This window comes from Grampus griseus, assembly GCF_964374135.1.
Source record: "Grampus griseus genome assembly, chromosome: 4".
NCBI classification, from domain to species: domain Eukaryota; kingdom Metazoa; phylum Chordata; class Mammalia; order Artiodactyla; family Delphinidae; genus Grampus; species Grampus griseus.
The window spans coordinates 76,521,642-76,545,651 of record NC_138997.1 but is presented as its reverse complement, the minus strand read 5'-3'; the positions used below and the strand labels follow the sequence as shown (position 1 = coordinate 76,545,651).

General features: G+C 35.8%; 1 protein-coding gene and 1 pseudogene across 2 annotated transcripts in view; both read right to left on the bottom strand.

Annotated features, from left to right (window-relative positions):
- KCTD8 (potassium channel tetramerization domain containing 8) overlaps nt 1-24,010 on the bottom strand; it is a gene marked incomplete at both ends in the record, with an annotated part of 255,251 nt that overhangs the window by 197,715 nt on the left and 33,526 nt on the right. The window lies entirely within an intron of this gene.
- LOC309821785 (enhancer of rudimentary homolog) lies at nt 8,144-8,541 on the bottom strand (annotated as a pseudogene). Its single transcript has one exon. The product of its transcript is annotated as an enhancer of rudimentary homolog (transcript).

The following is a 24,010-nucleotide window of genomic DNA, read 5'->3' as shown; positions in this document are numbered from 1 at the left end:
TCCCTGGTGGTGCAGTGGTTGAGAGTCTGCCTGCCTATGCAGTGGACACGGGTTCGTGCCCCGGTCCAGGAAGATCCCACATGCCGCAGAGCGGCTGGGCCCATGAGCCATGGCCGCGAGCCTGCGCGTCCGGAACCTGTGTTACGCAACGGGAGAGGCCAGAGCAGTGAAAGGCCCAAGTACAGAAAAAAAAAAAAAGAAACAATAAAAATCTCAAAAAAAACCAACCTAAGTTACCAGCTAAAAGAACTAGAAACAGAACAAACAAAGCCCAAAGTCAGCAGAAACATAGGAACAATAGAGATCAGAGAGGAAATAATACAGACCAAAAAAAAAAAAAAAAAAAAAAAAATCAGTGAAACCAAGAGCTGGTTTTTTGAAAAGATATACAAAACCTTTAGCTAGGTTTATAATGAAGAAAAATTAGAGGACCCACTAAACAAGATAAATGAAAAAAGAGAAACAACAACTGATGCAAGAGAGATACAAAAATTAATAAGAAGGAATACTAGAGACAGTTATATGTGAACAAATTGGACAATCTGGAAGAAATGGACAAATTTATAGAAACATACAACATGCCAAGACTGAATCAGGAAGAAACAGACAATTTGAACAGACTGATCACTAGAAGTAAAATTGACTTTATAATAAAAAAAACTTCCAGCAAACAAAAGTGCAGGACCAGTCAGTTTCACATAGAAATTCTACCAAAACATAAAGAAGAAAAAATACCTATCCTTCTCAAAATATTTCCAAAACACTTGAAGTGGACAGAACACTCCCAAATTCATTTTACAAGGCCACCATTACCCTGATGCCAAAACCAGACAAAGACACCACAAAAAAAGAAAATTTCAGGCCAATATCTTGATAAATATAGTTGTAAAAATTCTCAACAAAATATTAGCAAACTGAACTCAACAGTATATGAGAAGGATAATACACTATGATCAAGTGGGATTTATTCCAGGGACACAAAGATGGTTGAATATTTGCAAATCAATCAGTGTGATACACCACATAAACAACAACAACAACAAAAAAGATAAAAATCACATGATCATACCAATAGATGTAGGAAAAGCAATGGAAAAAATTCAATATCCATTTATGATAAAAACTCTCATCAAAGTTGGCATGAAAGGAACACACTGTAAAATAATCAAGCCATTTATGACATACCCACAGCTAACATCATACTCAATGGTGAAAGCTGAAAGCCTTTCCTCTAAAATCAGGAACAAGACAAGGATGCCTGCTCCTCTCTCTACTTCTTTTTAATATATAATAGTATTGGAAGTCCTAGCCACAGTAATCAGACAAGAAAAAGAAAATAATGTATCGAATTTGGAAAGGAAAAATTAAAACAGTCACTATCTGTAGGTGACATGATACTCTATATAGAGAACCCTAAAGTCTCCACACAAAACTATTAGAACTATTAAATGATTTCAACAGGGCAGCAGGATACAACATTAATATATAGAAATCTCTTGAATATCTATACACTAATAATGAAATATAAGAAAGCAAAAGTAAAAAAAATAATTCTTATTTAAAATTGTATCCAAAAAAATACTTGGGAATAAACTTAACCAAGGGTGAAAGACCTATTCTCTGAAAGCTGTAAAACATTGATGAAAGGTATTTAAGATGATAAAAAGAAAGGGAAGATATCCTATGTTCTTAGTTTGGAATAATTAACGTTAAAATGTTCACACTACCCAAAGCAGTCTATATATTTAATGCAATCCCTTTCAAAACACCCACGACATTTTCCACAGAACAAGAACAATCCTAAAATTTATATGGAATCATAAAAAACCCCAAATTGCCAAAGCAATCTTGAGGAAAAACAATGCTGGAGGTACCAAGCTCCCTGACTGTAGACTCTACTACAAAGCTACAGTAATAAAACAGAATGGTACTGCCACAAAAACATACACATAGATGAAAGGAACAGGCTAGAAAGCCTGGAAATAAACCCACACACTGATGGTCAATTAATCTATGACAAAGGAGGCAAGAATATATAATGGATAAAAGACAGAGAATGCAAAAGAATGAGATTAGAACATTTCTTCACACCATGTACAAAAATAAACTCAAAACTGTTTAAAGACCTAAATGTAACACCTGAAACCATAACACTCTTAGAAGAGAACATGCACAGAACACTCTTTGATATAAATCATAGGAATTTTTTTGGATCTGTCTCCTAGGACAAAAGAAATAAAAGTAAAAATAAACAAATGGGACCTAATTAAACTTAAAAGCTTTTGCACAGCAAAGGAAACCATTGACAAAATAAAAGGACAACCTATGGAAAATATTTGCAAGTGATCTATTTACTATCCAAATATATAATAGTATAATATTTACTATCCAAAATATATAAACAGCTCATACAACTCAACAATAAAAAAACAAATAAACTGATTAAAAATTTGACAGAAACCTAAATAGACATTTTTCCAAAGAAGACAAACAGATGGCTAACAGGCACATGAGAAAATGCTCACCTTGCTAATTATTAGAGAAATGCAAATCAAAACCACAATAAGATATCACCTCACACCTGTCAAAATGGCTCACCAAAAAGTCCGCAAATAACAAATGTTGGTGAATATGTAGAGAAAAGAGAACCCTAGTGCACTGTTGGTGGGATTGTAAATTAGTGCAGCCACTGTGGAAAACAGTATGGAGGTCCCTCAAAAAATTAAAAAATAGAACTACCATATGATCCAGCAATTCCACTGCTGGGTATACACCCAGAAAGAACAAAAACACTAATTCAAAAATATACATGTACCCCAATGTCCATAGCAGCACTATGTACAATAGCCAAGATATGGAAGCAACCCATCAGACAAATGGATAAAAAAGATGTGGTATATATATATACAGTGGAATACTAGCCGTAAAAAAGAATGAAATTCTGCCATTTGCAGCAATGTGGATGGACCTTGAGAATATTATGCTTAGTGAAATAAGTCAGAGAAAGACAAATACTGTATGATATCACTTATATGGGGAATCTGAAAAATAAAGCATATGAATGTACATAGCAAAACAAACAGACTCACAGATATAGACAACAAACTAGTGCTTACCAGAGGGGAGACGGAAGAAAGGGCAAAACAGGAGTAGGGGATCAGGAGATAGAAACTACTATGCATAAAATAGATAAAAAAACAAGGATATATTTTTATCCTTGTACAGCACAGGGAATTATAGCCATTGTTCTGTAATGACTTTATATGGAGTATAATATATAAAAATACAGAATCTCTATGCTGTACACCTGAAACTAAAATAATATTGTATATCAACTATACTTCAAAAACAAGATTTAAAAAGCAGCTCTTTTAGTACCTTCAATTCTGCAGCCTCAATCAATCTCATGGGAATTCACTATACGGCTATTTTGTTTCAGTTCAATATGGATAAATTTCATGATTTTGTTTTGATCATGAGTTTCTTAAGATGCAGTTTGGTATGATAAATAAATGCTGCAGACTTACGGTGCTAAGTGCTTTCAAACAAGACTTTACAATTCACACATTCAGTACTTTTCCTCTAATCACCATATCAGAAGCAAGAATCCTTTAGAACTCTCTGAAATGACTGAACTTTTCATCCTTGTTTTTTTCAGTGTGCTCCTCTTGTGTGCATCTTCTTATAGCTGTCACTGACTCACTGCCAAAGAAAGTGGGGCAGTACAGGCCAAAGGTTAGGTATTTGGGCTTTCAAGTCAGAATCCTGTGGGTATAAGCCACATTTGTGCAAGTTACTTCACCCCTCTGAGCCTTGATCTCCTCATCTATCAAATGAGAAGGAAATATTGCTTATGTTGCAGTTATGTTAAGGAGTAAATGAGTTAAGACCTGTAAAACATTTAACACAGGACACAGTACACACTAAATCTTAACTAATGGCATTAGTTACTACTCTATTTAGGCATCCCCTCTTATTGCCATTTCCTTAATATTCTCTCTAAGTCTCAAAATACCTACACTGCTCCCTCCAGAAGCTACAACATTATTATGGTATTGAATAAATGAATCTGTTTTTTACACTGCCAGGAGCAGCATAGCTCTCCCAAAATAATCTTACACAAAGGACCATGAATTTCCACAAACTGAAATATATGATGAAGCATAAGGTAATCCAACAAAGATTCCCTTAGTTACATCAAGCTCTCAAATTAAAAAAAAATCCTAAATTCTTGAATGAAAATCTATTTTCTAGGTCAAAAATTGAATTTACAAAGGTAAAATACACCTGGCACTTGAATATACAGTGAGAAAGATTTAACCAGAGAACAACAAAATAAAGGCTAATTCAGGGAGTTACATTTTTAACTTCTTAGATTTTAGTCATGCTGCTATCTGCTTTTTCATTTTAGTATCTCTGAATTTAAGCCTGTCAACCTTAAATGCATATTTTCTCTTTTATGCACAGCCCTTAGCTCAACAGAGTAATGAATATAAACAATAATCTATTAATGCAAATATTCCAAGACTCTACTTCTTCTTGGCATTAGAATCTTTAACAGAATATCAGTATTTAATTACTATTTAAATGAAATTGTCATATGACATTTAAATATATTAGAAAGAATAAAAATGCATAAATCCATGCTTTAGAAAAGAAAAATAAAACTACATAGAGAAAGAGACCTCAATAGTGCCACCATTAACCACTGTGTGAATTTAAGCAAAACTCTTGAGTCACAGAAGCCAGCTTACCCAGAAGCTACTAACGCTGAAGCTTCAAGGATCCCTCCCAGGCCCTAGGAGGAAGCCTAGCAATGGATTTACACTTAGATCTTCATAAAATTTGCAAAAGATATCTTAACTGCAATTGATTCTAATTGCTGTCTTTTCCTATGTTGATTTCTGTCACACTGAAGTGTTTGTGAGCACTTCAGGAATCTGGCTAAGGGGAATTTGAATTAGGAATGCATGCTGTCTGATACACTGAAATTTTAAGTAGCTTCCATTATATTACCCATTCCAGAGTACAAATGGCTTCTAAGAACACTTCTACTGTCCACCAGCACAACTTACTCAGCTTTGAAACACAAAGGCATAGACTGAAGATTATATCATGATATAATTGTGTCCTTTGCCACCCACTATTAAAAGTAAGTGGTCAGTGAAGGAGAAACAAGATTGTCAATGAATGGAGCCAGAAGCTAATCTGTGAGAAATTCTTTCACTTATCGAACATTTTAATGTAAAAATGAAAATGGAAAATTTATCAACACAGTTAAAACGGAAGGTATCTCTTGTCAAGATATTCAACAATGAGCATATGTAAGCATAAAAGCATATTTGGGCAGGTTTCGAGTTGAGCAAAATAGAATTTATCAGAATTACTCTGTTTGCTGATCATAATATGAGTACATCTGTGTGTAAAGTCACATGGTTTATGCATCTCAATGATAAAAATGTATATTTCAATTTCAGTCATACAAGAGGAAAAGCGGAATTTTCTCTCATTTTTCCTATAGAAAATATTACAAAACCCTTTCGGTAGGTAGAAGGTAGAGGCATTCTATTAGTTTGCTAGGGCTGCTACAGTAAGTATCGCAGACTGGGTGGATTAAACAAAAGAAATTTATTTTCTTGTGGTTCTAGAGGCTGGAAGTCCAAAATCAAGGTGTCAGCAGGTTTGGTGTTTCCTTGGGTCTCCCTCCTTGCCTTGCAGATGGCAACCTTGTGATTGAGTCTTCACATGGTCCTTTCTCTGTGAGCACACATTCCTGGTGTCCCTTTGTGTATCCTAATCTCCTCTTCTTCAAAGGATACCAATCAGATTGGATTACGGCCCACCCTTCAGGCCTCATTTTAACTCGAAGGCCCTATCTTCATTCTGAGATAACTAGGGGTGAGGGTCTCAACACACAAATTTTGGGGGAACACAATTCAGCCCATAACAGACACTAAGAGTATGCAGCTATAAAATGTAATTAAAAAGTAACTTTTGTAAACAATTAACAATTTTTTAACATCTTTATTGGAGTATAATTACTTTACAATGGTGTGTTAGTTTCTGCTTTATAACAAAGTGAATCAGCTATACATATACATACATCCCCATATCTCCTCCCTCTTGCGTCTCCCTTCCACCCTCCCTATCCCACCCCTCCAGGTGGTCACAAAGCACCAAGCTGATCTCCCTGTGCTATGCAGCTGGTTCCCACTAGCTATCTATTTTACATTTGGTAGTGTAACCACCAATGTTCATGTCACTCTCTCACTTCGGATTTTGGGATGTTTTCAACATTTGTCATCTTTTTTAAATGTGCAATTTGTTACAATTTATTTTCTCATGTGAAAGATACATTCACTTTTGTACTGAGTTTTTTATTCATAATTTGCTTTGTATTCCTTCAAGAGAGCTGCTTGCCCTCCATATTGCACTGGATTCAGTTGTTAAAAAAGGAGGATCCATTCCCATCTCATAGATTCAATATCTTTATAGGTTCAATTGATCAATCTCTAAAATAGAAATCATTTTATTGATGTTGAAAAATGTGTAGTTTCCATTTCAATACAAGATATCTGCATTTTGCAAAGAAATGGTCATCTCTGAAATGTCATATATTGAAATTGTTTCCTAGAAGGCCATAAATAAAGTGCCTTTTTCCTAACATACAACTGTCCTTAAATCCAGACATTAAATTCCTTGCCATGTTATTATATTTCATGTCTTGTTCCTACCTCTCTATATAAAAGTCATAAGTAGAAAAACGTTTAAATACCAATGAAGGAAATGTTGCCTAGTGACACCAGCAGTATCTACATGAGCCTGCCCTTGCCAAGAGGACAAACGTATGAAATTTTACATTTCTATATTATAGTCTATACATCATTCTTTAATGAGGTACTAATTGTGCAAACCTGTATAGAGTTTCTCCTGGATCATCAGCATGCCCTTGAGTATGATCTAAGTTTTGCCTTAGGTCTAAGGAGATAGAATCCAGAAGAGGAAATAGACTGAATGACCTCAAGAGCTGGCCTGTTTGACAGATAAGCAGGGCAGTAGTGAGAGAGAGAAATTGGGAAGTTGATTCATAAAATCCTCATATTTTTCATTTCAAGAAATCTAACTCACACTCATTCACGATTCTATCATTTTATGTTTAATTTCATGTTTGAAGTCACATAAAAGTAATGAAGCTTGTCAAGCAATCTCACTTTAAACAAGTAAGAAGAATTTAGGTCAGATTTCAGGTGCTAAATGCCTCTCTTGTTTCATAATAATCACGGTTCACCTTCATGTGGCAAGGTTTGAAGTAAAATATTTGGGGTTTTTTAGGACAAAGCTGCTTTGAAAAGCCTAAAGAAAGTACAGTTCAAAGTAAATAACCGCAATTTTATTTTTCAAAATTTAAATTTCATGAGCTTCTTAATTTAGGTCTGGATTTCTACATTCTAGGATCTAAAATTAATGATATTTACCAGCTTTTGTTCCAACCAAAACAATAGCAGAAAAAGGATTTAAAACACTCATGCATGGTCTTAGGTCAAAAAATAATTGCAAAATGTGCTCCTATTAAGGGTAAAAGATCTGATTAGCCAGGTCGTTAAAATCAAGCAAGAGTAGAATAGGGCATGGTCATAATTCGTGTCACTCTTCTAATTTTCTTGTTTCGTCCTCTGGAACTCTACTCAAATAGCCCCACATAGCAAGAAAAAAAGTATTATCCAATCTTCTTTTAACCCAAGCTAAAAACCAAAAAGTTTCTTAATGGTGGTCAATGTTAACTTGGGGATGAATTAACCAATCATCTCTCTAGTTATGAGTATTTTTTTTTAGCTAAAGAACATTTATTTGTTTTTCACTAAGACTTTTTCTTGAGGACATAACTAAACCGCATCACTACCCCCCACCCCAATGTGAAGAAGGGTTAGTACAGTGAATGTTATAAAGCAGATAGGAACAGTTTGAAGGACTGGAATCAACATTAACTGGCAAAAACCAACTTCCATCTAAATCATAATAAAAATGTTTAAGTAAAAAAAAGGAGGGGACGGGGGGAAAGGGGGTTTCAGATTGAACAAGATCCTCACATTTCATCTAATACATTCAATCCTGGCTAGAGTGCACCAAAATGGAAACAGGATTACTATAATACAAAACTTCCACTGCAGCACACTGTACACAGCTGTGTTCCAAGCCCACCCCGTCCCCCTAATGCTTCCAAACTCAACTCTTTCCTTGCCTGTTGTGCCTGTCGACAAAGGAGCACCTGGATCTTCTTTAATCCAGTCCTTGTTATGAGGCTGGTTTGTCTGGGTATCAGCTCAGTAAACAAGGCAGCTGAGGTCTGCCAGGTCATCAACAGAATCAAACAACTGACTGATATCATATGTGATAGAGGGGCTGTTGGGATTCATTCTCTTCAGATGTTCTTCATACATTTTACAAACACCTTCCATGCATTCATTTACAGATTCATAGTCAGCATAAGTTCTGCCTTCTCGCCTCTTGGTAGGCTGTTACCAGCAAAATGGTGTGAGACATAGCACCAAACTCTTTCTCTGCAGCCACTCCTGACTCGGCCGCTGCACCTAGTTATGACTATTTTGAAGAGCTTGCCCAGTTTCCTCCAGAGAACAACCAATAGTACAGTTCTTCTCATTCCAAAGCACATCTTTATACTCTGAGCCATTCTGCGCACAAGTTTTAGAGGGAACTAAACAAGAGTAGAAGAGATGAGTGGCTATGCTAGAAGATGAGCATGATATTTTGACAGCCCTGCTTTCTTTGAGATCAACTTATATTTTGCACTTCTTGGTGAGGTTATAGTCAATAGAAAAATATAATACATCTCATCTAGATTGAGACATTTCTGCTTTCTTCATTATATTCTGGATACCCTCTTCCTCTCCCCACACTGGGATAGCATCCAAGGATGAGGAGGCGAAAATACAGTGGATATCAGTTCTGAGATTAAGATAGAAAACGGACAAATATTTGGTAGTCAGCATAGCATGCAAAGGATATACTGGATATCTTTCAAGAGCAAAATATAGTCTGGATAGTTAACTTCAAAGCATAATTTTATGCACTGAAAGATATGGTTCTTCTCTTTACTTAACTCAAACATGATCTATAAAATATCAAATGTAAGAAAAGGATTTAGGAGAATAAATATCTATGGCAATGACAGATTTGATCAAAAAGAAAAGAAGTTGAAGTAAAATTTTTGAAAAAAATTCAAGTGATTCAAGTGCATCCCATCTGTGCTTCTTGTCACATTATTTTTATCCTCAAATTTACATATTGTATTTACAAATGTTTCTGTTCTCAGGTTAATTTTAAGCGCTCAAGTTGGGTATTTAAATGTTTGAATTAAGCATAACAACTAAATAAATATGAGAACACAAATCTTGGATGTTAAATGCATATAGAAGACTATCAAATTTGTCTTCTTAATCCTCAGCCAACACTTGAGTTCAGTTCCATCTAATAATCCACTAGAGATTCCACTGTATTGTCCAACCATCAACCCACAATTCTCTAAATACATTACTTTTTCTTCCTCAGCAAAGTACTGCTTTACATTGTTTCCTTACTTCAATCAATATTATCAACATTCTTTCAATTATTTAAAATACAAATTTCAGCATCTTCATTTTCTCTTTCATCTCTTTCATCTCCAAATAAGTTCTAAAGACACTGCCTTCCAACATCTCCTCTTTTATTAACTTAGGCAAGGTTTTCATCATTCTCGTCTCAACTACCACAATAAACTCCTAATTCATTTTAATGTTCAAACACTACCTCTTTCTAGTTACCCTGACATAGACATCACATCAATTTTTTTTTTAATTCACTATTTTCACCATGACATTCCATCACCTTGGATCAAATCCTTCAATAATTATTTACCACCTACTCTAACAATTTTAAGCTTTCTAGTCTGTTACCTACTTTCTCACACTGCCTACCAAATTCTCATACTTCAAGAGTTAATCTGGTCTTACCTCTTCTCTGATTTTTCTTTACCCTGTGTCATTAGAAGCAGTATGGTAGAGTAAGAAACATTTACTCTGAGGCTTCAGGTGACTGACTGTGAGATGAAATCCCAGCCCTGTCATCTATCCACTGGGAAGAACAAGTTAAATCCTTGAAGCTTGGCTTCATTATATGCAATACACGAGATAATAAAGCCAAATTCCTACGGCCAATGAAAGATTAAATGAAACAGTGTATGTAAAGTACTAGCAAGGACAAATGATTTTACTTGGCAGATTATTAAATACTAATCCATATTTCTAAATATAACAGTAAAGTGTTGTTAACATTATGACCTTGACTCACCAAATGATGCCTAAACATTTATTAAACAAAAAAGAAATATCTGTAGCAAACTCTTATTACTACCATACATTCTTGTTCTATGGGCCCTTTGAAAATTGATAATATATACCTGGTGTATGTCCTTCATTTAACTAGAATTCTTTATTAACAAAAAAATAAATAAATAATAATTCCCTCAAATGACATATCCACAAACAGCCAGACAAAACTTAATATATTTAATGGTTAAGGAATGAGTGTGAAGATTTTTTGAATTTAGAAAGACCTGGATGGAAAATTTCTAACCATCCTTTTAGAATTATGATTCTTCTGAGTGAAATGACTGACGAAGAAGAAAGTGACATTTTTAAATATCCAAGGGAGACCCCAAGCAAAATCTGCAACTCTTCCAAGAAAGAACTGTCATACAATATCAAGTTGTGCTGGCAGAGCAGTCCATATCCTCTAAGAGGCAGGAGGACAAGCTGGTGACTCAAGTGGTCTAGCTGTAAGAAGCATGGTGGTAGCGAGCGGAGAGATTATAAGGAACTGATGGGGTAAGAGGGACATTCAGAAACTAAGAAATAATAGTGAAGTGGTAGCTGGGTGCTTATCTTTAGCTTACACAAAAATAATCATTTTAAGGGACATAATTCAGTAACATTTTACCAACTTGGTAGAGACTATGAAGCTAGCAATTTCAACCATGTAGAAAAATATACTCAAAAATCTGCAGAAGAAAAAAAAAAGCTTTCAGCCATCTTTATTATTTTGGAAAGAACTGAATGACTCTCATTATCAGCTTTCCAGTTTATAGTGTATTTTAAAAGAACAAGGGTTGAAATAAGTGATAGAATAGAGCACCTAGGAAACAGAAAAAAAGAAATTGGCAACTAAATACCTGACATAAAGGACAAAAGGAGAAAACACACAAAAATCCAAAGCACAGCATTCCGAGGCTTTTACTACAAGTTCTCTCAGCCTTATATTTTTCAACTGCTCCAGGGGCTTCACTTAACTTTTTAACAGTACAGTGACTAGTATTCTGAATGAAGAACCTTCTTAATTTTACTCATCCTCCAAAAAACTCTCCCTAAAATATATTGCATAATTTCCTCCATTATTATACATATTATGTAGATTCTAATATAATATTTTTTCTTGAGATATTGCTGTAAAAAGCTAAAATACTTAAATACTCTGAGAATAAAATATATGTTCTCTTTACTCTGTGAATTATATAGAAATTGTGTTCAAGCTAATAAGTATGGTCCTCTTGTTTGATGGATCTCAACATCACTCTGGATTAATGCCTAGTGACAAATAGTGACTAAATATAAGACTAAATCACATTAATGATAAACATGCATTGAATACTTTTTATGGTCCAATACTGGGTCATACTCTTTGCCTGTTTTATCTTACTTAATAGTCTCAATCATTTTTATGCTATAACTGTAATTATTCTTCTTATTTTACAGTTGAGAAAACTGATGCATACAAACGTAAATTAATCTTTCCATATTCCTAATGAAAAGGGACAATAGTATATATGTTGTGATTCCCTGATTTGTCACTTTCCAAAACAGTTGTACAAAATACTGTGTTAACATAATTAAGAGTTTCCGACATCTAACACATTTGGGAAACTTAAGGTTAGGTTCAATATATTTCACACAGGACTTTTGAATGATTTTAATATCTTAAGGGGTACTAGGTCTCCAAGAAGGGTACATAAAATGTAGACTAACATTCAGTTTATCTCACCATTATTTGTTCATGCACTCCACTTTTCTTAGAGCATCTTGAAAAACTAGTTTTTCTTGGGACAAACTTAGAAAACAGCTTATTTATAAAAAGTACAATAACTGTTTTCATACAATCATCAGTTCTTTGATACAAAGTTGAGAACGTAATGCCAAAAAAACACAATTCATAGGGCTTCCCTGGTGGCTCAGTGGTTGAGAGTCCACCTGCCGATGCAGGGGACACGGGTTCATGCCCTGGTCTGGGAAGATCCCACATGCCGTGGAGTGGCTGGGCCCGTGAGCCATGGCCACTGAGCCTGCGAGTCCAGAGCCTATGCTCTGCAACAAGAGAGGCCACAACAGTGAGAGGCCCGCATACCACAAAAAACAAAACAAAACACAATTCATAAAAATAATTCTGTTTTTCCAAATATAGTACACATGGTGTTATGGGTTGAATTGTGTCCCCCAAAGAAGGTATGTTGAAATTCTAACCCCCAGGTCTTCAGAATATTACCTTATTTGAAACTAGAGTTGTAACCCATGTAATTAGTTCAGATGGGGTCATACTGGAGTAGGGTAGGACCTTATTCTGATATGACTGGTGTCCTTATACGAGGAGGAGACACTGGAAGGAGAATACCATGTGAAAACACAGACACACTGGGAAAATGCCATGTGATGACACAGGTGGCAGTTGCAAGCCAAGCAACAGACTGACAGCCACCAACAAACAGGCAAGGAAGGAGTCTACTAAGTGTCTTGGTGGAGCATGGCCCCGCAGATACCTAGATTTTGAACTTCTCCAGAACTGTAAGATAATAAATTTCAATTCTCTTAAGTCACCCAGTATATGGCACTTTCTTATAGCAACCCTAAGGAAACCAATATGCATGGGTTACAAGAACACAAAACATTGATATCTTGAACATGGGATAAAATATAGAATATTTAGGGCTTCCCTAGTGGCGCAGCAGTTGAGAGTCCGCCTGTCGATGCAGGGGACACGGGTTCGTGCCCCGGTCCAGGAAGATCCCACATGTCATGGAGCAGCTAGGCCCGTGAACCATGGCCGCTGAGCCTGCGCGTCTGGAGCCTGTGCTCCGCAACGGGTGAGGCCACAGCAGCAAGAGGCCCGCGTACCGCAAAAAAAAAAAAAAAAAAAAAGAAAGCTGGAGTAGCAATATTCATATCAGATAAAATAGGCTTTAAAATAAAGAATGTTACAAGAGACAAGGAAGAACACTACATAATGATCAAGGAATCAATCCAAGAAAAAGATATTACAATTATAAATATATATGCACCCAACATAGGAGCACCTCAATATATAAGGCAACTGCTAACAGCTATAAAAGAGGAAATCGACAGTAACACAATAATAGTGGGGGACTTTAACACCTCACTTACACCAATGAACAGATGATCCAAACAGAAAATTAAGAAGGAAACAGAAGCTTTAAATGACACAATAGACCAGATACATTTAATTGATATTTATAGGACATTCCATCCAAAAACAGCAGATTACACTTTATTCTCAAGTGCACACAGAACATTCTCCAGGATAGATCACATATTGTGTCACAAATCAAGCCTCAGTACATTTAAGAAAATTGAAATCATATCAAGCATCTTTTCTGACCACAAGGCTATGAGATTAGAAATCAATTACAGGGAAAAAAAATGTAAAAAAACAAACACATGGAGGTTAAACAATACGTTACTAAATAACCAAGAGATCACTGAAGAAATCAAAGAAGTCAAAAAATACCTAGAGACAAATTACAATGAAAACACAACAATTCAAAACCTATGGGATGCAGCAAAAGCAGTTCCAAGAGGGTAGTTTATAGCAATACATACAAGCCTACCTCAAGAAACAAGAAAAACCTCAAATAAACAATCTAACCTTACACTTAAAGGAACTAGAGAAAGAAGAACAAACAAAACCCAAAGTTAGTAGAAGGAAAGAAATAATAAAGATCAGAGCAGAAATAAATGAAATAGAAACAAAGAAAACAATAGCAAAGATCAATAAAACTAAAAGCTGCTTCTTTGAGAAGATAAAAAAATTGATAAATCTTTAGCGAGACTCATCAAGAAAAAGAGGCAGAGGATTCAAACCAATAAAATTAGAAATGAAAAAGGAGAAGTTACAATGGACACTGCAGGAATACAAAGCATCGTAAGAGAGTACTAAAAGCAACTCTATGCCAATAAAATGGACAACCTGGAAGAAATGGACAAATTCTTAGAAAGGTATAACTTTCCAAGACTGAACCAGAAATAAATAGAATATATGAACAGACCGATCACAAGTAATGAAATTGAAACTGTGATTAAAAATCTTCCAACAAACAAAAGTCCAGAACCAGATGGCTTCACAGTAGAGTTCTATCAAACATTTAGAGAAGAGATAACACCCATCCTTCTCAAACTCTTCCAAAAAATTGCAGAGGAGGGAACACTCCCAAACTCATTCTAGGAGGCTACCATCACCCTGATACCAAAACCAGAGAGAAATACTACAAAAAAGAAAATTACAGGGCTTCCCTGGAGGCACAGTGGTTGAGAATCTACCTGCTAATGCAGGAGATACAGGTTCAAGCCCTGGTCTGGGAAGATCCCACATGCCATGAAGCACTAAGCCCACATGCCAGAGCTACTGAGCCTGTGCTCTAGAGCCCACGAGCCACAGCTACTGAAGCTTGCATGTCTAGAGTCCATGCTCCGCAACAAGAGAAGCCACCACAATGAGAAGCCCACAAACCGTATGAAAAGTATGCCCAGCTCTCTGCAACTAGAGGAAGCCCATGTGCAACAACGAAGACCCAACGCAGCCAAAATAAATAAATAAATAAATTTTTGAAATAAAAAAAAGAGAAAATTACAGACCAATATCACTGATGAATACACATGCAAAAATCCTCAACAAAATACTAGCAAACAGAATCCAACAACACATTAAAAGGATCATACACCATGATCAAGTGGGATTTTCCCAGGGATGCAAGGATTCTTCAACATACGCAAACCAATCAATGTGATACACCACATTAACAAACTGAAGGATAAAAACCATGTGGTATTCTCAATAGATGCTGAAAAAGCTTTTGACAAAATTCAACACCCATGTTTGATAAAAACTCTCCAGAAAGTGGGCACAGAGGGAACCTACCTCAACATAATAAAGGCCATATATGACAAACTCATAGCAAACATCACTCTCAATGGTGAAAAACTGAAAGCATTTCCTCTAAGATCAGGAACAAGACAAGGATGTCCACTCTTGCCAGTATTATTCAAAATAGTTTTGGAAGTCCTAGCCATGGCAATCAGAGAAGAAAAAGAAATAAAAGGAATCCAAATTGGGAAAGAAGTAAAACTGTCACTGTTTGTAGATGACATGATACTATACATAGGTAACCCTAAAGATGCCACCAGAAAGCTACTAGAGCTAATTAATGAATTTGGTAAAGTTGCAGGATACAAAATTAATGCACAGAAATCTCTTGCATTCCTGTACACTAACAACAAAAAATCTGAAAGAGAAATTAAGGAAACACTCCCATTTACCATTGCAATAAAAAGAATAAAATACCTAGGAATAAACCTAAGGAGACAAAAGCCCTGTATGCAGAAAACTATAAGACACTGATGAAAGAAATTAAAGATGATACAAACAGATGGAGAGATATACCACGTTCTTGGATTGGAAGAATCAACATTGTGAAAACGACTATACTACCCAAAGCAATGACTACAGATTCAATGCAATCTCTATCAAACTACTGCTGGCATTTTTCACAGAACTAGAACAAAAAATTTCACAATTTGTATGGAAACACAAAAGACCCCGAATAGCCAAAGCAATCTTGAGAAAGAAAAACAGAGCTGGAGGAATCAGGATCCCAGACTTAAGACTATACTACAAAGCTACAGTAATCAAGACAGTATGGTATTGGCACACAACCAGAAATATAGATCAATGGAACAGCATAGAAAGCCCAGAGATAAACCCAAGCATCTATGGTCAACTAATCGATGACAAAAGAGGCAAGGATATACAATGGAGAAAAGACAGTCTCTTCAATAAGTGGTGCTGGGAAAACTATGCAGCTACCTGAAAAAGAATGAAATTAGAACACTTACTAACACCATACACGAAAATAAACTCCAAATGGATTAAAGACTTAAATGTAAGACAGGACACTTTAAAAATCTCAGAGGAAAACATAACATAAATCACAGAAAGATCTTTTTTGACCCACCTCTTAGAGTAATGGAAATAAAAACAAAAATAAATAAATGGGACCTAATGAAACTTATAAGCTTTTGCACAACAAAGGAAACCATAAACAAGATGAAAAGACAACCCTCAGAATGGGAGAAAATATTTGCAAACGAATCAATGGACAAAGGATTAATCTCAAAAATACATAAACAGCTCATGAAGCTCAGTATTAAAAAAACAAACAACCCAATCAAAAAATGGGCAGAAGACCTAAATAGACATCTCTCCAAAGAAGACATACAGATGGCCAAGAGGCACATGAAAAGCTTCTCAACATCACTAATTATTAGAGAAATGGAAGTCAAAACTACAATGAGGGGGCTTGCCTGGTGGCGCAGTGGGTGAGAGTCCTCCTGCCGATGCAGGGGACACAGGTTCATGCCCCGGTCTGGGAAGATCCCACATGCCGCGGAGCGGCTAGGCCTGTGATCCATGGCCGCTGAGCCTGCACGTCCAGAGCCTGTGCTCTGCAACGGGAGAGGCCACAACAGTGAGAGGCCCGTGTACCACAAAAAAAAAAAAAAAAAAAAAACTACAATGAGGTATCACTTAACACCAGTTAGAATGGGAATCATCAGAAAATCTACAAACAACAAATGCTGGAGAGGGTGTGGAAAAAAGGGAACCCTCTTGCACTGTTGGTGGGAATGTAAATTGATACAGCCACTATGGAGAACAGTATGGAGGTTCCTTAAAAAACTAAAAATAGAATTACCATACGACCCAGAAATCCCACTACTGGGCATATACCAGAGAAAACCATAATTCAAAAAGACACATGCACCCCATTGTTCATTGCAGCACTATTTACAATAGCCAGGTCATGGAAGCAACCTAAATGCGCATCAACAGACAAATGGATAAAGAAGATGGTGTACACACATACAATGGAGTACTACTGAGCCATAAAAAGGAACGAAATTGGGTCATTTGTAGAGACGTGGATGGACCTAGAGACTGTCATACAGAGTGAAGTAAGTCAGAAAGAGAAAAACAAATATTGTATATTAACACATATATGTGGAATCTAGAAAATTCGTACAAATGAACTGGTTTGCAAGGCAGAAATAGAGACACAGATGTAGAGAACAAACATATGGACAGCAAGGGGGGAAAGTGGGTGGGGGATGGTGGTGGGATGAATTGGAAGATTGGGATTGACATATATACACTAATATGTATAAAATAGATAACTAATAAGAACCTGCTATATAAAAAATAAATCTAAAAAAATAAAACTGTCAACATTTTAAAAAGTAGATTGCAAAAAAAAATATCAAATGTATCACATTTATTTTTAAAAAAGGGTACTATAAATAGGTCCCCAAGTTATAATTTTTCAAACTTGGTATCCATAAGATACCAAGTACATTAGCTTAATTGGTTCAGAAGACTTAGTACAACTTCTAAAAGCAATACATATATATTAGAAGACAGCATCAAGACATATACCTTTGAAAATTTGCCTTCTATGAAAGGAATTCCTATAACATTTGCTTTTTTGATAGACTTGGAGGCAGACCTTGGCCTAAGATTACACATTTTAAGAGTATTTAATTGGACAGAATAGCCCCCAGGTACATAACACAATGAAAAAGGAAGCACTTACAACGATGACACTCAAAATACAATTTAAAATTAATGCTATCATTTTTCTAGCCACATTGTCAATTAGTTAAATTATTTAATATGATGTAAAGCTATTTGCCTGAGATTTCATATAGGTAATTTTTATTTATTTGGAGGGCTGGTCCAAAGCACAAAAATACCCTTCTTTCTTCTCAGTCCTTCCTCCCAGTTATCTTCACCTTGTCTGATCATGCTTTCCTGCTACTGCAATTTAGTCATTAGTTCAGAACTTATAAAATGAATAGACAGCACAATAAAATATTGCCTGTATTCCATCTAGAAGTCACTCCCAGGTAAAAGATTCTTATTCTGTCCTTATATTTTGCTGTTTAATACAGTAAATCCTATAATAACAGTACCTATTACATCTCATCAAGTCAATGCAGACATATAGATAGCATCAATATATGGAAGGCCCTCAAAAAGGAAAATTCATTGTATAATTTACCTAAACTGACAGTGAAAAGCATAAGCACATCTAAAAAAGTCAGATTAAAGTAATTATTAAAATTTTTAAAACTACTATTATGATACATTAATATTTAACTGAATTAGCATCTTTAGAAAAACAGCAATTCCATGGAAATAAATTTCCCAAGTAACTGAAACTTTTAACTTCATTTTTCTTTTTTGAAGTATAGTTGATTTACAATATTACATTAGTTTCAGGTATACAGCATAGTGATTCAGTATTTTTACAGATTTATACTCCATTGAAAGTTACTATAAGATAATGGCTATAATCCCTTGTGCCATACAATATATCCTCGTTGCTTATCTATTTTGTACATAGTTGTTTGTACCTCTTAATCCCCTACTCCTGTATTTCCCCTCGCCTCTTCCTTCTCCTCAATAATAACCACTAGTTTGTTTTCTATATCTGTGAGAATTTCATTCTTTTTTATAGCTGAGTAATACTTCACTTTATATATATACAACTTCATTACCCATTCATCTATTGATGGACACTGGGTTGCTTCCACATCTTGGCTATTGTAAATAGTGCTTCTATGAACACCTGGGTGTTTGTATCTTTTCAAATTAGTGGTGGGTTTTTTTTCTGGATATATACCCAGCAGTGCAATTGCTGGATCATATGGTAGTTATTTTTAGTTTTTGGAGGGATGAAACTTGCAACTTTAAAAGATAAACTTTGGAAAAGAAGTCCTCACCCTTACAGGTAGAAATTTCTAAATATATGACCTACATCCTTGCGACTTCTAGTAGGTAACTAAGAAGTACTTGAACATCAATTAACATTAGCCTGTAAGAGTTGAACCAGTAAATTTAACACATAAGGAATAAAATCAGCTATTACAGAAACCTGCCTAAAGGACCAGATTTCTCGTAAATCAGTGCTTAAAGAGCAGTCTGGAAATATAACTGCACCATTGTTAAATGTGAAAAATGTAAGTATCTGATCAACAGTGTTACAACACCCACAGAAAGACTATCTAGATGGCTGCGGTAGGCAGAATAATGCCCTGTAAACCATGCAGCCCCCAATCCTCAAAACCTGTGAGTATGTCACTTTATTTGGCAAAAGAGATCTTGCACATGTGATTAAGTTAAGGATCTTGAGATGGGGAGATAAGTATTACCCAGGTGGACCCTGAGTCATTATAAATGAAAGAGAGTGGCAGGAGAACCAGAGACATAGATTTGAAATATTACTCTGATGGCTTTGAAGATGGAAGGGACCCAGGAACTAAGCAATACAGGCAGGGTTCTAGAAGCTGGAGGAAGCAAGGAAACACACTGTCCACTAGAGCCTCCTGAAGAAACACAGCCCTGCTGACACTTAAATTTTAGCCTGATGGACCCTTTCCAGACTTCTGACCTCCAGAACTGTAAAACGTACGTTGTATTAAGCCACTAACTTTGTGGTAATTTGTTACAGCAGCTATAGATAACTAATATGGTGGGCTTCATAGAGTACTGAAAACATACTGGAAAAGAACAAAATATCGGAAAGATGTTTTTATTCAGCATTACCAAAGGAGAAAGACTCTGAAGTGCACTAGTTATTGGAAAGGTACACTCTTTTTGGTCAGGAGACTTTAATGGGTTTTTAAGCAACTTGGATAAAAAAATTCCCAAAACAGTGCAATTCTCTTTGATTTGCTTCAGTGCTCCTAATGAAAACTTCTAGTGACCAAATTGGCATCTAGGATATAAAATAAGAAGAAAGTGCTCAGAATAGTGAATTGTATTATAAAAATGGCATTGTCTCCACTACAAATGAGCCAAAAGTAGGAGCATCTCCTGATCCTTTTGAGTCCATTTAAAAAGATGCATCTCAACAAACTATCTGCCCTCCCGCCTACTGCCCATAGCTGAGGATTAGACTGATGACCATTCTTTCAGAGGTCTGGGTGTCTTGCCATGATTCCTTCATTGACACCTTTATCTCACTTTTTAATTTTGACACTTACTTGAATATATATATATACTGTAAATTATATGAAATATTTTAAAATATTCAATATTTAATAATTAGATAATTAAACAAATATTTAAATAATTCTGGGGAATTATTGCAGTAACTACAAATATTATAGTAAATATATTTTGAGGGCTTACTATGTACCAGGCACTATACCATGAACTGTTAAAACCATAATCTCTTTAATCCTCAAAATAATTTCTGAAGCATCGCACAGTGAAGAAATGATACTTAGAATAGCTAAGTAACTTGTCCAAAGTCACATAATAAGGATCCAGAAGTTGAATCCCCGTGTGTCTGACTGCAGAGCCCCAAGCTCTGAACTATAATCACTGTAATATAACAATGCTCTTGGGGGTTACTTGTGGCTTTTTGCTCACAGCAAATTGCCCCCAAGAGCTAGATTTTTGAAATTCTTGAATGATGTCTCTACTGGTTTTTCCTAGCTTGTTATCAGAATCTAATTCAGATCTCCCACAGAACTTAGGAAGCAAAGCTTATTAAAAACTATGACCAAATTATAGCTCATCGGCTATTACTCTAGGAGAGCACTTTATCTACAAGTTGTCTTTGGTGAAACCTTAGCCTTGAAAATTATTTTAAGATAAAATAATACTATCTATTCTAGTAAATTACTAACTCAAAAGAATTTGCCACACTGTTTTATAATCACTGGCAAAATGTTTTCCTAGTTACAGTATATCCTACCTGGGATAAAGAACCAGGCATTACTTGGATTTGTATCCCTGTCTATGGCAGATCCTTGAGAAAAATCTCCTCCATGAAGCCTGAAAAACACACCACCAACACCCACTCGAAACAAGTCTCTCTTCTTGTGGGAAGCTGGAGGCATTAGCAGACTGTATATATTGTAACTGCTGTCCTAAACAAGCTGCCTTAAGGTCTTTGTGCCATTTTCCAAAACTAGAGACTGCATACTGCAATAAGGAAGGAGAACACCAAATACCCTCTAGTTACCTAGAAATTTCTTGCTCCATATTTCTATTTAAAAATAGAGATAAATTTTCTCTGAAGCGTCAAAACTGAGGTAAGAAAATTATGCTTGAATGTCATCCAAAGACCCATAAGTTCTCCCCTGAGATGAAGGAGCCAGAAATCACCCCTTTGCAAGAGTTATTTAAAAGAATAATGATAACTTGGAACCTAGACCCACTAGGACAAGTGAATAATTTCACCTTTAGGCAGAGGACCAGAAATAGTTCAACTAACTTCTGAATATTGTTTAAGATTGAATTTGATCAGAAAATAAATGAATAGTAAAACCATTTTGTCTAGTCTATGTCTCTTGATGTCCTGAAATTTCTGTCTCATTGTAATTTAAAAAATCAAAGCAGAGTGTTTTCCAGAAAGGTCCATTACCCCTGACTTGGGCAAATACTAGACCTATCTAGAGATGACAGGTATTAGCTTTGAATATATCTGTGATTTATTAAATGAGTGAATGAATAAATGAATGATGGAAATGTAGGTTGATAAAGCATGTGAGGTTGGAGAAAAAAATCAATCTGAATAAGGCTTTACAAGGGCAGTGTTTAATTTATCTTTAAAATTCAATTTGTTTAAATGAATATAAACCACTAGACCCAAGAACAGGAAAAGCTGATTATAAATGTTAATTAAAAATATTTAATTTTCTGGGCATGATGAGCCACATGAGGAAATACTATTCACACTCAGATAATTCTCAGAGAACTGCCAAGCAAAGAAAAAAATTTTGTGGCAAATATAAGTATAAACAACTGCTGTCTGCCTGTCTAGCCATGCTGATTTAAGTACAGTTTTGAACATATGTTATTAGATAAGTAATAACAGAAAGGCAAAGTAAGTATGCAATTGTTAAGTATTTGTTTTCTAATCAAGAAGTTAGACTTATAACTAGCAATATAAGCTCACGGATACTAATTGGGTTCATCTAATAAAACTGATTTAAGTAACTGCTGTGTTCCAGGCACTGTCGAGACTCTGGAGTTACGAAGATGAGTAAAGTAGATCCCACTCCTTGGTCAACTCAGAGTCTAGGAGATCAGACAGGTTCACAAAAATTCACCTAAACATGCTCTGAGGAATGAATGTTATGATAAAGATTCTTTCCAATGACTGTGCAAGGACCATTAAGGAACCACAAATTCTGCCTCTGCATTGGCGGAAACTAGGGAACGCTTCATAGAACTGGCCACCTAAGCATCTGGCTTTAAAGGATGGCAATGGAAAAAGGACATCCATGAAGAGATGGCAGCAGTGTGAGTGGATGAAACTAAATGACAGCACTACAGAAAGTGACCAGATGGATGTGGCTAGTACACAGGATTTGTAATGGGCAGTCATTGGAAGTGGGAAAGAATAAGCATGAACCAATAATGGTGGAATAGTTGAAATTTCTTCTGGGGAATAAAATGTGGACTGTAACATTATCCATTCATTCATATATCTTTATGACCAATTAGAACTTATAATAGATGTTTTAACGTTTTTCATTTTGGATTCTTACAATTAAGCAAGGGATCAGACTGATGTCAGCAGGCAAGGAGGAAGCTGTGCAAGGATCAGGGGAGTATTTTTAGAAGCTTTTACAGAAGATTAAGGCAGGGGGTAAGGAAACGGAAAGAAGAGAAAGGAATAAAAATAGGCCTTGCTGAACAACTGCAAGTGTATTACAGTCTTCCAGGCATGGCCTTTGCACTCAGACTTGCTTTGTTAGAATTCCAGCTCCCCAATTACTAGTTGTGTTACCCTGTGCAAATCATGCTGAACCTCTTCAAGCCTCAGTCCCCTTATCTGTAAAACAGTAAAAACAAACACTATGTATGTCCTAAGGTTAATTCAGACAATGCACACAGAAAATAATCAAAAAAGAGCAGTTATCATTATTATAATTTTTAAATGCATGCATTACCAGTTTGCTCACCTGACAACCACCTTGCATATACCCAAATGTGACCGTGTTTAATAAAAACTCAAATTATTTTATTATTATTATTCTCAAATATTGTAACATACTACATTCAAATAAACTTAACTAATCAAAAAAATTGAGTCAGGAATTCTGCAAAAATGGTGGCAACCATGGAAACATAATTTTGAATCCTCTGAATCTCCATATAAAAACATAAAAAGGCACTACACTGCAAAACTAAGAGCTCACGGACAACATTTACCAAAGACAGGTGACAAGATGCTCTGCACAGCCTCAAAGTAAACGTGAGTGGTTTCAAATCACTAACAGCCACAAGACCTGCTAGGTATCATCACTTTGTGAAAAGAAACAGAGAGAATCAACAGTGCCACTGAAGATCTGAGAACAAAAGAATCCCAAAGTAGCCACTGGGTAGTCGCTGAAAAGTGCCACTGAAAAGTTTTAAGAACTGCAGCTGAATAGAAGGGGTTTTCCCCACTCCAATAGTGTCCCATGGTGAGGGCTGACGGAGCTGGACTAGTTTAATGCATATGACTTCTAAACAAGGACCTTCCAAGCTGCCTTCCTGAACAGAACTCCACAGCAAGGAAGAACTATGGGGAATGGCATCAAAATACAGTAGAATAGAGACA